Source organism: Mesocricetus auratus, unplaced genomic scaffold (genome assembly GCF_017639785.1).
Source record: "Mesocricetus auratus isolate SY011 unplaced genomic scaffold, BCM_Maur_2.0 contig_13340_pilon_subseq_74449:111002_obj, whole genome shotgun sequence".
Lineage (NCBI taxonomy): Eukaryota > Metazoa > Chordata > Mammalia > Rodentia > Cricetidae > Mesocricetus > Mesocricetus auratus.
Genome location: NW_024429972.1, coordinates 20,097 through 36,554, shown reverse-complemented (window position 1 = coordinate 36,554; position 16,458 = coordinate 20,097). Strand labels below are relative to the sequence as shown.

Sequence of the window (16,458 nt, the reverse complement as noted above, 5' to 3'; positions counted from 1 at the left end):
GGTGTTCAGTCTTCTTTGAAAGTCTAGTAGAATTCCTGTGCCAAAAACCATCTGCAGCTGGCCTTTGTTTTTGCTCAGAGACTTTAATGATTGCTGCTATTTTCTTAGTGCTTATAGTTCTATATAAATTGTTGATCTGTTCTTGGTTTAACTGTGGTAAGTGGTATCTATCAAGAAATTTCTCCATATCTTTGTAGGTAGCTGATATTTCATGTGATTCTGCTGTGTCTGCATCCATCTTGCTCAAGTAGTGTAGGGATTATAACTATGTGATCTTGTACCTGGATTTTATTTATTTCTTTACTTCTTTATTGTTTGTTTGAGGCAGGGTCTCTCTGTATAATGATCCCAATAGTCTTGGAACTTGCTTTGTAGACCTCAATGAAATCTTCCTGCCTCTGTCTCCCTCTGCCTCCTGAGCATAGGGATTAAAGGCATGTGCCACCACCTTCCAGCATACCTAGATTGAAAAATGGATTTTGAGGATAAAACTAATGTTCTCAAGCTTCTCCTGAGAAGGGTTTTACCCACTGAGTCATATTGAAAACCAATTTTCACTTCAAATAAAGAATTTATTTTCATTTTTAATTATGTGTATATGTGTGTATCTTCATTAACTATTATCCACTGAAAAAAGCTTCTCAGACTTACGTTGAGAGAAATGCATACCTGTGAACATAAAGATAAATACTGAGTGTAGATTAAAACTTAACAAGGAGAACCATATGTTGAAAATGACATTACAAAGACATGCTACATAGATGACAGTGGTGCTATAAGATCATAAGGTGACTGACATTTTCTATAACCTAGTGACATCATTGCTGAAGTAACTTCAGAGTGCATTGTATCACTCTCAATTAAAGTGACCTAAATCCTTCAAGTTATTTCAAAATACAGGAACATATAGTGTGCGAGACTTTCGCTGGGGAGCACAACATACACATATCTATCCCTCCTAGATATGGAACTTACAGATCAAAGTAATGATTGCAACAAAAGTCAGGCCCAGTAAGACAATACGTGTCTATTTGGGTTACTTTCAGGAGCGGAGATAACACAAATCAACTGTATCGCCAGAGCCCATGCCAGGCTGAGTGACCTAGAGCTCTCTGCATGACCTCTAGGGACCTAGACAGGGTAGAGAATCTCCTCTTCATGGCTAGGATGATTATTCTTCTCTCCCAGCAGCTGTTTATTCTTTCTATATCCCTGGGAAGGGGTCCTCATGAATTCTGTAAGTTTCAGTTTTTTGTGCCATGTGAAGTTTATTTAGTGCCCAAGTCTCATGAGTCCCAGACTCCTTGCTTTTGTGAAGGTTTCAACTCAGAGTGAAACAATATAGGTGGGAAAATTATCAGCAACCATGCTAATTAAGCTAATTAAGAGTATAAGATTCCTTTAATAATGCATAGACCAAGACTAGGCTACTATCTCCAAAATCTCTCTTGGTGTCAGAGCTTGGGGGTAGTCAATTATATCAATACTGGGGGCATTTACATCAGTGAGATGTTTGGAGTAGCCTTGTAACATCTGTCTTGTTTCTGCAGAGGTTAGCAATATTTTATAGATACCATACGACAATTATTTTTGATTTATTGCTTATCTATTTTAGTTTAATGTTCTAACTTGCACAAACATTAATTATTTTGATTAATACATCTGGAATATGTTCAGGGTCAGGGATTGCATCAAGAGCATTGTCAAAGTGGATGTGACTATTGGGGAATGAAAGACAAAGTACTGTCTAGACATACATAAAATAGAATTAGGACAAGATGGAATTACCTTAGTAAATTCAAGAGGAAGTTGATACATTGCACTCAGTACAGGATCTCTATTGACTCATGAATTTATTCTAGTTCTTATAGCTGTTTTACATTTTTCTATTAATGTGTGCTTGTGTATGATGATGATGACAGTGTGTGTGTATGAATATATATATATATATGTATATATATGGCATGTATGCACAGTGAGCATGTGAAGGTCAGAGAATCACTTTGAATATGGATCCTCACATCACACCTTGTTTGAGACAGGATCCTTTGTTAAAATGCTGTATATGCCAAGCTGGCCTGTCAGTGAGCTTGAGGAAATTCTGCTGTCTCTACCTCCCAATTCACTGTAGGTACACTGGAATTATAGATGTACATCTGGTTCCTGGGGAATCCAAACCCTGGTCCTCATGTTTGTGCAGCAAGAGCTTTATTCACCAAGCCACCTGCTGTAGTCCTTATTTATATGTTAAAGTGCACTTATTATTACTATGGTCTAAAAATGTTTATAATGGAGCAATGTATTTTCTTATGCCAATAGTAACCTCATATCTATTCATCTCTTTCTGGTTCTTACAGTGTTGGAGATCCAGCCCAAGGCACGGTGCATACTAATCAAGCATGCTACTCATTGAACTACGCCTCCAGCACCACTCTTAATTATGCCAAGGCTCTGTGTTGACAAATTGACAAGACAGAAAATTGCCTTCTAAACACCTATGCTTATACCCATAGACAAAAGCTACTCCCACCTTTGGTCTGAGAAGATGCTTCCTGAAAAGAATAGCAGTGGATAAAGACAGTCATGGGGTTATTACTGTAAGCTATTTTTGGTAGTTTGAATTTAATTGGCCTTCAGAAGCAAACAAGATGGTCATATAGGCTCAGTGAACACTGCAGAAGAGAGGGGGTGGGAAGCAGGGAAAATCCAATCTGAAATAATAGTCTTATTTTTCTGTGAGGACAATGTGAGACATAATCAGAATTATTTACTGGTACCCATATTTGGGCAATTTTCTAGTTACATTTTCTGTTGCTGTGAGAAAACACACCGACCAAAAGCAATTTAGTGGAAAGGTTACAGTAATTTTTTGAAGGACAACAAAGAAGAAATTCAGCAGAAACTTGAAGCAATACCCATGGGGGAATAATTTTGGCTTGTTTTGTGTTCAGCTGCCTTCCTTATGCAGCAAGGATCAGGGCTGGGCCTTCAAACATCAATTAGCAATTAAATTAAGTCCTGACAACATACACAAAAGCCAACTGAACCCAGGTAATCCTCCAGCTGAGATTCCCTCTTCCCAGGAGATTCTAGGCTGTGCCAAATTGACAACAAAGAACAACCAGAATAGGACAATAATTAAAAAAGCCACCAGAAATTGCCAGTTGTGTTTCTGTAACTCATAATAAAGCGTAGTTACTCTTTCTTCACATGCAATTCCAACTTTAGTTGAGGAACTCAGATCTTTAGATTCTGCTGGCTAGAAGTTCCCCAAGGCTCTGATGATCAGGAGGATATGCTGACCTTTCCGTTGATGAACTTTCTCAGGGCGCCCTTCAAGTCTCTGTTCCTCAGGCTATAGATAAAGGGGTTCAGCATGGGGTGACTGCTGTGTACATTACAGCAGATGCCTTCTCTTTCACAGCTGTTCGGACAGAGGGTTACACAGATAGACCCCAATGGTGGTCCCATAGAAAAGGACTACTATAGACAGGTGGGAGCTACAGGTAGAAAAGGCTTTCTTTCTGCCACCCGCAGAGGGGACCTTCATGATGGCCATGATGATTCGAGCATAGGAGGCAAGGATGCAGACAAAGGGTGTGGCTATCACCATTCCTGCCACTATAAGGACAAAGATCTTGTTTACTGTTGTGTCTGTGTATGAAAGCCGGAGAAGTGGTGTGAGATCACAGAAGTAGTGGGGCAGCTCATTGTCTCCACAGAATACCAGACGAGCCATGAGGAGGATGTGGGTGAGAGAGATGAAACAGGAATACACCCATGGGCCACCAACCAGCAGCCCACAGAGGCGTGGGTTCATGATAGTCGCATAATGTAATGGGTGACAAATGGCCACAAACCTGTCATAAGTCATCACAGCTATTAAGACACTGTCCATGATGCCAAAAAAATGGAAAAAGTACATAGAAAAAGAGATAGACTTGCTCCTGGTTTGAATGTTTACCAGCATTTTAGGAATAGTGTTGGTAGCTAGACAGAAATCAACTAAGGACAGATTGGCCAGGAAGAAATACATGGGAGTGTGGAGATGAGAGTCAGAGCTGATGGCCAGGATGATCAACAAGTTCCCCACGACGGTGACCACATACATGCAGAGGAACAGAGAAAAGAGGACGGGCTCATGTTCTGGCTTTTCTGAAAGTCCTAGGAGGATGAATTCAGATGCACTGGTTTTGTTTTGTGGTTCCATGTGATTAACTCTTTTGGGAGTATTAAAACAAGAAGTTAAGGGATAGTATTAAAATAGGTTAGAAGATAAGACAAGTTAGCTTTCCAGTTCTTGTTTAGCTAATTACAGTGCCTTGGAATTTTGCTTACTATTCGTTTTACCTTACTCTTGAAGCTTAAATTCAGAATCCTCTGAATATTCCCATTTCACATAAATATTGCGAAAATGTATAGTTTTTGAATTCTTTTTCTCTTTTTACTTAAATATTTAAAAAATTTTTGAACTCCAAATACAATTATATTATTTCCTACTTTCTCTTTCTTTCCTTAAACCCTCACAAATATTCACTTTCTCATACCTGCTTCCTTTTGGATTCATGGCGTCTGTCCTCTTTATCCTTGATTGCTGTTACATATAGTTTTAAAAATATATTACTAAATATATGAATAAAATTGTCTCAGATCATATAATTTTACTTACATGTACATGATTTGAATGCTGAGAACATCATGGGAAAGAAAATGGAAAGATTGATTTTTTTAAATTTAATTTCATGTGTGTGTGTGTTTTGGTGTACAAGGCATCATGCATGTCAAGGGAGGAATCAAATGTTTCCTCTATTGCTCCCCTCCCCCCTTTTTTGGTTGAGATAGGGTTTCTTAGTGACCCTGAATGTTTCCTAGGTACAGTGTAATCCCAGGATCCTCCTGTCTTTACCCTCAGACTCCAGTGTTACAGGTATGTGCAGTCATGCCAAACTTTTCTGTGAGTGCTGAGGATTTGCAAAAATATTTTAATGCAAAGCTCATTACTTTAAAATAAATGTATACTTTAAAATAAATGTATGAATGGTCTGGTGAGATGACTCAATCGGTAAAGTTGCTTGTTAACAAGTCTGAGAACCTGATTGTGCTCTTGGAGACCCACATAGAGAAAGGAGAGAACTGAGTCCTTTCAGTTGTCTTCTGAGATTTTCAGCTGAGCTATATGTGGATATCATTTCTAAATGAATAAATAAGTAAATGAATATTAAAAAATACTATGAAACAATTAAAAATGAAAAGGTTGTCTATTACTAAACAAACAAGAAAACAACAAGATGAGAAACAGCAAACCAGGGATATATGGTAGCACACAATTTCAGCACTTTGGAGGTGATTGCAGGAGGATCAGGAATTCAGGAACAGCTTTGGTGATATAATGATTTTGAGGTCAACCTGGGCTACAGAGAACCTGCATTAAGGATATTTAAAGAACACAAAGCAATTTCTGTTATGAATGTGGAGAAAGAGGAACCCTTACATAGGGATACTGATCAGTATAGTCACTATGGAAGACAGCAAGAAGATTTTTCAAATAAATAATATATATACATATATATGGTATGATCAAAAGACATTGTGTAAATTTATGAAATTCTAAAAGATTCAATAAAAATATATCAAAACTGCAAACACAAAAATGATCAGAAAAGAAAACCCACATAGATTATAGTTATTTGGCAATTCTTAAAGAATATATATATACATATATATATGTATATACATATACATATATACACATATATACATATATATATTACAGATATAACTCCCATTGGTAAATACCTAGAGAAAAGGAAGTGAGATTACAGAGAAGCTATCTGCATGTCCATGTTTATTGTAACATTACCCATAATGGCCAAGACATAGAATCAGCCCATGTGTGTATTAGTATATGATTGGAAATGAAAATATGGTATATCCAATAGAGAATTATTTGACCATTAAAAGGAATTACAGCCTTTAATTTGCAGTAAAAATAATGGAATTGGAAGATTTTTTAAAGGAGATTAAGTTAGACAGATATAGAAAGACAGGTATCCTATATTTTCTCTCATATGTCAAAACTGAAATTAAGATAACATGGAAAGATCAAGAGTAATTACTTATGGACAGGAAAAGTTGACAGAGAGAGACAGAAGTCGGAATAACATAATGGTAAATGGATTTGATCAACAAATGTATGTATGTGTGTATGTATGAATGTATGTATTTATGTAAACATCAATCTGAATCCTATCAATATGTCTCAATTAAAAATAAAACACAGCCTAATGCAATGGTTGAATGAGCAAAGATGCTTACCCTTAAGCCTGTTGACTTGAGAAATTCTAGAACCCACATAGAGAAAAGACACAAGCAACTCCCATAAGTTGTTCTCTGCCTTCTACACGTGTATGAGCAGATATGCTCCACCCATTCACACACACACAGGAAAGAGAAAGAATAAATGCATGTAATAAAAATAAAACAGTGGGAATAAATTATGTATAAGAAGAAGCACATTTATAATTAAAGAGAAAGGTTCTCTTCTTCTATCTCTGTTCCTGTCCCAAGCCCAAATGGACTCATGTGATCTGTCTCAAAATCTAAACCACATACCTTTAGGCTTTGTCTAGTTGCTTCCTATACATTATGGAAACTATGCTAAGGAGATGGATCAGCTAGTAAAATACTGGCAGTGCAAAACGAAGGTTTGCGTTTGGATGCCTACTAGTCACATAAAATCATTCTTGTGCTGAGCACATATAATCCTGGTGCTGGGATTTCAGCACAAAGAGGCTTCCATGAACCCATGGGAAGTGAGCCTCGTTGATTTAGTGATCTCTATATCCACTGAGAGTTCCTGTTTCAAAGGAATAAATAATCCTTTCTGTTCTATTACTCTTAATTACCCATTCATATCACTTTATTTTAATTCCTCTCCATTAGCCCCCCCATAGCTCCTTACTAATTTTCTGATGACTATGGCTATTCCAAATGAGATACATAATACCTGAAGATTCAAATATTAACCTGCATAAGTGAGAGAAAACATGTGATGTTGGGATTTCTGGGTCTGCGCTTTCTCATTAAAAATGATTTTTTAGATTCATCAATATACCTGGGAATTTCATTTTGGTTAATTCCAGAATAGACAGTGGTGAGGTGGGCACACATCACACTACCAGCTAAGGAGGTACTGGCAATTTATAGCTTTTGGGAGAGTGGTAATCTTTCCTTTAACCTTGTGGCTCCTGGCAGGTTGAAGAAGCATCAGTGGATGGTCACATATTTATAAATACATGGGTAACATAATTTGGACTTCATGGGAAAAAAGTCAAAGAGGAAAGAAAGTTGGGTAGGTGAAGAAGGAAAGGATGGATCAAGAAGGAGTTGGAAGAGGGTGAAGAATATGATCAAAATATATGAACTAAAAAAAAAGAAAAAACAAGACAAAAAGTTTGAGAAAGATTCTTGATGTGGACACACAGCAGGGGTTGGGCAGAGAAAACAAGAACTATTTATCTATCTAGTTGAGCCAAACTGTTAAGAAATCCGTTTAAAAATTGTTTTTGATTTTCTAATTTTATTATTATGATACATGCTAACTGCAGTACTAGGTATGCGCCTGAGTTTCTGGCTACACAGCTATCTTAAATCAAGGGTCCTATTAGTTTTTAATTGATAACTTTAAAGTAGTTCTTAAATATCTATTCTTTTCCCCTGGTCCAACCTGAAAACAATTGAATTTCTTTTGAATTATCATCTTCACCCCATCCTCTTTTTAATTTACATGCTCACACCAGAAATAATTACTGGTGATTGCCATATATCAAGCTTTGGGCTTACTGATTGGAATGATAACTTGAAGATACACAGATCCCATATTCAAGACACTTGTAGATATTTGTATTTTTTGTTTTTGTGGACAATATTGCATCTAGACTATAAGAATGTCACAGAACAGTAAAGGCTCAGTAAGAGTAGATTGCTTTTTGTCAAGAGAATAAAATCTCTGGCAGGGATGAAGATATAACATCTGTTTCACAGGTCAGTGAACTGGTTAAAGGATAACCCTTTAGGAAGGAAGGACTAACCCTAGGAAGCTGGGTTCACTTTGAGCCATTTTCAAAAGACAGAGGGATGTCAGCTTTTTAATGAGCTAGCTTGCTTTGATTCTGTCTGTCAGCCTTTCAGAGGTCTGACTCAGAAGGGTATAGCTTCTTGTTTGTTTTCTCTTCTGTTTCCTTCCTTCAGGTACTGGACAGAGCTGAAGCATGCTTTCTCTGTTTTTTAGTCTGTGCCATTCTTCCATGAATATCCCCTCTTAGCTGTGCCTGCTTGTCCACAGGGCAGCTGGCCTCCATACTGGCTTAATGAAAATGGCACGGATTGTGTTTCTTTCTGCAGATGCTGAGATTTAAACTTATCTGCCTGGCATTTTTCTTCTAAATTCTAGTTATTTGGTAAATTTATATTTCAGCTAATAGTTCTCCCTATAGGCTTATTGCAGTTGTTTAGGGAACTAGGATAACTTCCACTCATTTCATTGATTCCTAGCGTTTCCTGCCCCTAAGTAGTTTCACATTCTATAATATCTAATAAAATACTAATATTACAGCTATTATAATTAACACATTTCATATGTTAAATCATTTTAACAGTAAGTTGTGAAGTGGGAGTTGTGACCAGATTTTATTTTATTTTTTCTTCTATGTGTGTGTGTGTGTGTGTGTGTGTGTGTGTGTGTGTGTGTGTGTGCACCTATATGGGCACATTTGGAGGCTAGAAGTTGACAATGAGGATGTATGACTCAGTAGCTTCTCCACCTTATTTTTTCAGACACTCTTTCACTTACCCTGGAGTTTACCATTTCAGCTAGACTGACTACCCAGCAAGGCCCTAGTATTCGCCTCTCAGAATTTAAGGAATTAGAAAAGTGTATTTATTTCTTTTGTATGTGTGTGTTGTGTGTCTGACATGATGTGTGTGTGGGGAGGCCAGAGGATGGCCTACAGGAGTAGATTCTTTTCTTTCACTGTATGGGTTTTTGGGGGTAGATCTTGAGTTGTTAGGCTTGGCAGCAAGGACACTTCCCATTGAATCATCTCACTACTCTGAAATGAAAAGATTTTAGAAGAGTCTCACAATCTCCAGTGATTTCCAAAGAATAAATGGGGAATAATTCAAGTTCTGTTGACAGAATAGTTTTGGGAATCCTATTATTTGAATTGTGGAAGCAGGTTTGGACAAGATAACACTGAATAAAAACAGTTTTGGAGGACAGAAACGGTGTTTCAGTATGGAAAATTGCTTGGTGTGGAAGCCTGGTGGCTGCACTACGATCATTAGAACCCTCACAAAAAGCCAATTGTTGTGAAGCAGAGCTGTAATTTCAGTGTTCCTGAAGCAAGATAGAAGGTGGATACAGAAGAATTGATGAGGATCTTCTGTACTAGTTAGTCATGGATAGTATGCTTAGCAGCAGATGCAATAAGAGAGATACCATCTCAGCAAGGTGGAAGGAAAGAAACAACTCCCAACGTTGTCTGAATCCCTTCCTACTCATTCCATGGCATGGGTGCACATATGAGCACATGCATTCACAAAACAACTTGCTGAATAAATGAGTGATTAAACATTGAAAAATCATTTTCTTTAAAGAAGTAGAAGTAAATATTTCAGCATTTATATCACACCATCAAAACTGTCTTTCATCACTTTTGTCATCATATGGCTTATTTTCTTCTTTCTCTTTTTCTCTACCTCAGATATCCTTATTACTTACTTGGCTGTTTTTCTTCCTTGAGAGGCCATCACTCAGGCATTCTTTACACTGACTGGGTTTTTTTTTCTTTCTGAAGCTAAACAATGAAGTTAATTTTGCTTCTTGGAAAGTTTTCTTTGGGCCAGAAGGATGCCTCAAAGTACACATGTAGGTATCCTTCTGGCCCAAAGAATAAATGACGCTAAGGTACAGGATAAATTATAAGAACTGAGGGAATATTTACAGTTTCATTAATAAGTTAATTCCCAAGACTTCTTGTTAGTCAAATTGTACAATTTCTTCTTGATTCCCTGAATAGTTCAGTTTCCTGTGGGGCTTGGAACATGTTGTAAGAAGCCCACATGGACCATTTTAAATATTCATGAAGAAAATGATGGAAAGTGGTAATGTATGCATATTTTATGCACTCTCATTTGTAAACACGCTGCTTTACTTCCAGACAATTTTCAAAAAATTTCCTGACAGGTCACTCCTGGTCTGTTTCAAATCACTTCACTCAGCTACACTTCCTGTGATCTTCTTATGCCCTTCCCCAGTGACTGTCGTGGACATCCCCATACACATGGTCTTCACAATCCACCAACTTAAGCCAGGCACGCAGTGCCTGGGGTTAGTCTGGCTACCTCCACCAGAACTTCAGCAAACCTCCAGATTTGTGCCTCTACTTGACCTACCTACACTCACCCACAGGTCCATTATGCATTGCTTTTCCTACTTTATTCTGCAGAGTCTATCCAGGTGACTCTCAGTTACATATCCGGTGTACTGACTAGTCTGGCCTCCTATGCCTGCACTACAAATAGTTTCTAGGCTTCTGCCTGGACCTTCTCTACCTATTTCCAATATCAGGCCCCTCTTCCATCACATTAAATTATGTCATCCAGGCAGATCTATCCCAAAACTCCCGGCTTGGATGAGGAGACACATTCTATACACCAGGCCAGTTTCTTCTGTCTGCCTGATTCTGCTCTAACCTCTAGGATCAAACTGCCCCAATGGTCTTTCTTCTTCCCCAAACTTCTCTGTCCAAAACAGACTTAGAAAGAAAAATCCACATGCCAAAACATAATGAAAAAATATGAAGAATATGAAAGATCAAGCCAGTATCTTCTCTCCAAACCCTACTAGTCCTGTGGAAATGTTTGCCAATGGTTTGCGAGTATTTTGGTATTATTTCACCTGTATGTACAAGGGAAATTGGACTGCAATTCTCTTCCTTTTTGAGTCTTTACACGGTTCATGCACTATGGTAACTGTGGCCACATAAAATGAATTTGGAAATATCCCTTCATTGGCATTAATTTCTTTGAAAGTATTGTAAAATTCTGTGCTAAAAAAGATGACCCTGGGCTTTTTTGTTGTTGTTGTTGTTTTGAGACTTCTAATGTCTCCTTCTATTCCCTTAAGGGGTAGAGGTTTATTTAAATTGTTTATCTGATCTTGATTTAACTTTGGAAAGTGGTATTTATTGAGAAAATTATCCATTTCTTTTTAATTTTCCAAATTTGTGGAGTAGAGGTTTGTAAAGTCTGACCTAATGATTCTTTGGATTTCATCAGTTGTGTATTTCCTTTTCATTTCTGAGTTTGTTAATTTAGACATTCTCTCTTAGTCAGGGACTTTATTTTCTGATCTATTTGATGTTCTGATTTTGTCTTATGCTTCTTATACATTTATAGGCATCTACTTTAGGTTTGGAATTTTTTTCCTATGATTTTGTTGAAAATACTTTTGGGCCTTTTAGCTGAGATTCTTTTGGTTTTCTATTCTTATTATTCTCACATTGTATATTTTCATAGTGTCCCATATTTTCTGTATGTTTCATGTCAGGAATTACTTTAGATTTAACATTTCCTTTTACTGATATATCTATTTCTTATACCCTATATTCAATGCCAGAGATTCTTTCTTCTGTCTCTAGTATTCTATTGTTGAAACTTGCCTCTGTAGTTCTCTTTTGAATTCCTCAGTTTTTCATTCCAGAATTCCTCAAATATGTGTTTTCTTTATTGTTTCTATTTTTAGGTATTGAATGGTTTTATTATTTTTCCTCAACTCTTTGTTTTTCTTGGCTTTCTTTAAAGGTTTTATTCATTTCCTTGTTCATGTTTTCCCTTGTTTTCATCTCAAGGCAGACTCAAGCTTCTCTAGCAGGGAAGGTACAAAGTGTAATGTTTTTCGTTAACAAATTCTACCAGCCAACCACATGCAATATGTAATCACTGAAATGCTTTAGATCATTTTGATATTATCCTCATTTTGCTGTTGGCTATCCTATAATGTATATTTTACTAATTACATAATTTATTTAGAAAATTTGAGGTTATTTTATTTTTAAAAATAATTAATTTTTAAAAATTGAACCTATATTCTTCTCTCAACAATACATTCTTATCACAGTTTTTTATTTTTCCATTAGTCCCAGTTCTCACCATCTCTCCTCTCCATGAGATCCACTCCTTTTTCCTTTTCCATCTGCCATTCAGAAAAAGAGCAGACTCTGAAGAGATAACAACCAAACACAACAAACTATCAAGGCTGGATAAGATGGTCAAATAGTAGTAAATGAGTCCCAAGAGTAGGTAAAAGGCTCAGAGATAAGCTGTTAGAAGTACCACAAGACACAAAGCTATCATCCATAACATGTATGCAGAGGAGCTGGTGCAGACCTACAGATGCCCTGTGCTTGCCAATTCATTCTCTGTGAATTCATATATGAGCTCTGCTTAGTATATTTGCTGTGTGATATACTCCTGGTGTCCTTCATTCTCTCTGACTCCTACAATCCTTCCTCCACCTCTTCCATGTGTTCTTTGAGCTCCAGTGGGAAAGACCCAATGGAGACCTCTTTCAACCTTGTTTAGCTGTGTGTTCTGCATCTATACTCATTTGCTGCTGGAGGAAGTCTCTCTGATGAAGACTGGACAAGGCACAATTCTATGATTAGAATAGAATATCAATAGGAGTAATTTCCTTTGTTTTTTGTTTCTTTGTTTTTTGTTGTTGTTGTTGGCCAGTCATGTTTGCTTCTACCCTATGTCTCAGGGCTATCTAGTCTCCAGGTTCTGGCCATCTAGGCAATATATGGCACAGACTCCCTCTTGTTAAACCAAACATTTGTCTGCGAAACCCACGAATTCTGCATCACCATTGTTCCAGCACATCTTACAGGCAGGATAGATTATAGGTTAAGGGTTTTATGGCTGGGTCTGTGCTTCTGTAGCCCACAGAGTTCCTTCTCACCAACAAGTACAGTACATAGGTGTACAGACTTTATGCAGGCACAGCATAAGTTCTAAAAGCTGTGTGGATGCTGTCCTCAGCAATAGGGCCCCACTTACAGTTTTCAGAGAACTTCTTTCTATTGTGGAAGCAGCCTGGGTGTTTTAGGTATCTCCCTGGGACCGCCTCAACTTACAACTCAAACAAACATAATTCAGTCATACAATTGTAACCTTGCCAGCTTCAAAAGATGGCCAGTTCAGACTCTGTCATAGCATTCATTAGTTGTCCCTATTTATTTATCTAATGTGGTTATATATTATTTAAGATTTATTAAACCTTGCCTGAGGATTCAGAAAACAAAGTCAGCCACAAGCCATAGAAGCCAGTCACACACCTTTAATCCTAGCAGCCAGAAGCTAGGAGATGTGGTATGCATGGGCTCGTGGTACAGAGGTAAATGGATCTTTGAGTCTAAGGCCACACAGATCTACACAAGACTGATCCAGTCCTAAAGAGTAACAGCTCTCAAAATGATGATCTCAGTACTTGGGATCACACACCTTTAATTATAGCATTAAGGAGTTATATAAGACAGGAGCATGGTCTCAGCAGTGAGCTTTCATTTTCCAGCCACACTGAAGATAGGAGGTATTCATTCTCTAGTCATGTTGAGGATAGGAATGCCCCATCCCTTTTAGAGGTAAGAGAAGAGCTCTCTGGTAACTTGGCTGCTTTGCTTCCCTTAATTCAAGTTGAACTTTAATATCTGGGCCTTTATTATTCGTGTTCCAGTCTAATGATATGACCTTGTGAGATTTCCCCTTTCCATGTTAGATTGTCTATTGGTATTGCTACTGTTCAGATATTCTTAAGTCAGAGACACTGCTGCATTATTATAGCCGATACTCCCTTCTCATACCTTGGGAAAACAAGGTATCTATTACTGTAGCTCTGTAGTACAACTTGAAATCAGAAATGGTGAGACCTCTAGAAGTTCTTTTATTATTCAGGAGAGTTTTAGTAATCCTGTGTAATGAGCATTCTTCCCACCAGCCTGGTCCCAGCACCGCATCAGTCCCAAATGAACATGCAGAATGGTATATTAATTATGAAGCTGTTGGCTGTTTTCTATGTTTTTTTATTGGCTAGCTCTGACTCAATTATTAACCCATAAATACTAATTTGAGTATTTCCACATGGTCTCTTACTGGAGAAAGGGTCTGGACCTCTTACTCCTCTCATGTCCTACATGGTGACTCTCTACTCTTGATTATATTTCCAAGAATCCTCCTCAACTCATAGTCCCACCTATCTTGCTTCCCTATTGGCCAACAGTGCTTTATTTATCAACCAATAAGACAAACATATACACAGAAGGACTTCCCCTGTCATCTCTTCTTGTCTGTCTAAATGAAAAGAAGTGTTTTAACTTTAACATAGTAATATATATAACAAAACAGTTATCAAGTAAGAAACATAGTTAATAGTTTGTTAACATTTGGCAAAATTTATAGAATATATTCCATCATCTATCCTATCTTTGTGAGTCTAAAGTCTTATATGCAACTTATCTTTAATCCTAACTAAGTAAATATACAAGCATAATATTTTCTGATTCCAAATGTCTTAGTTAGGTTGCTGCAATGAAACACAATGACAAAAGTAACTTGGGTAGGACAGAGTTTATTTCAGTTCATGCTTCCTTATCACTGTTTGTTGTTGAAGGAACTCAGGGCAGGATTTCAAACAGTGCAGAAACCTGGAGGCAGGAGCTAATGCAGATGCATAGAGGGGTACTGCTGACTTGCTTGCTCCTCACAGTTTTTTGACCTGCTTTCTTACACAACCCAGGACCTCCTTCAGCCCATGGATGGCACCATCCACAATGTCCTGCATGATCCCACATCAACCACTAACTAAAAAACTGCCTAACAGGCCAGCTAGAACCTGATCTTATGGAGGAATTTTCTCTGGAGTTCCCTCCTGTTAAATGCCTTTAACCTGTTGAAAATAACATAAAACTGTCTGGCATACCACATGAAATTGCAAATTTTCCTTTCAAGGTGTGCAGATTTGGGTTTGAATCTTGAATCTGTAGATTGCTTTTGGTAGGATGGTCATCTTACTCTGGAAATCATTCCAATGCATGAGCATGGGAGATCTTTCATCTTCTCATATCTTTTTTATTTTTTCCCTTCAAAGACTTCAAGTTTTATCATACAAGCCTTTCTATCACTTGACAAACAGTACCCCAAGGTATTATATATTATTGGAGGCTATTGTGAAAGGTGTTTCCCTGACTTCTTCTTCTCTCTCTTTGTCATTTGTATAGGAAGGCAACTGATTTTTGTAAGTTAATTTTGTGTACAGCTACTTTTCTGGAGGTGTTTATCAGCTGTGAGAGTTCTCCAGGGTTTTTCAGGGTTACCTTTGTATAATATGACAAAAAATAGAAATATTTTGACTTTTCCCTTCCCAATGCTAATCTCCTTCATTTCCTTTAGGAGTCTTATTGCTTTGGCTGTGACTTCAAGTACCATACTGTATAGCCGTGGAAAGAGTGGGAAGCCTTTTATTTGTCCCTGATTTTAGGGGAATGTTTTTGAGTTTATCTCTATTTAAGTTCATATTGTCTATGGGCCTGCTGTAAACACCTTTTATTATGTTTAGGCATATGCATTATATCTCAAATCAGTCTAGCATTTTAATCATGAAGGGATCTTGGATTTTATCAAAGGCGATTTCTGCATCTAACACAAAGATCATGTATTTTTTCTTTCAGTTTGTTTATATGATGGATTACATTTATTGATTCTAGTACAATGAACAACCCTTGTTTCTCTGGGATGATTTTGTTTGATGATTTCTTTATGTGTTCTTGGATTCTGTTTGCAAGCATATTATTTAGTATTTTCTATCTATGTTCATATGGAAAATTGGTCTTTAATTTTCTTTCTTTGTTGTGTCGTTGTGTAGTTTGGGTATCATGATTATCTTTGGCCTATTAGAATAAATTAGACAATTGTCATTCTCCATTTTTGTCCCGACCCACAGGATATTCAACGTGGATTTGATGGACACCTAGGAGAAAGATGGAGGACAGGGGATACAGGAATGGATGCCAAGACAGGATTCTGATCAAGGCGACAACTTTATTTCATCACAAAGGGATTTATATAGGAGAACTGAGGAGGGAAAGGGGGAAGGTGTACTAGCAGCTGCAGGGGCAAGAGGTCAGTGGGAGAGGTGGTCTGCTGTGTTGCCTGGCTACCTAATCTACAGGGCAAGAGGTCAGGGGTAGGAATTCCTATGTTGCTTTCTAACCTGACAGCAGGATCTGATCCTATCTATTACAATTTACTACTGCTCAGGCCTATCTTCTGAGGACCTTGTTGTTTTTCCAATTAAGCTAATCTTTAACTGACTGGTAAACCCCAGGCTTGTTACTAGGA

General features: G+C 37.5%; 1 pseudogene; it reads right to left on the bottom strand.

Annotated features, from left to right (window-relative positions):
• Positions 1-3,285: 3,285 nt before the first annotated feature.
• Positions 3,286-4,210, bottom strand: LOC121138024 (annotated as a pseudogene).
• Positions 4,211-16,458: the final 12,248 nt, after the last annotated feature.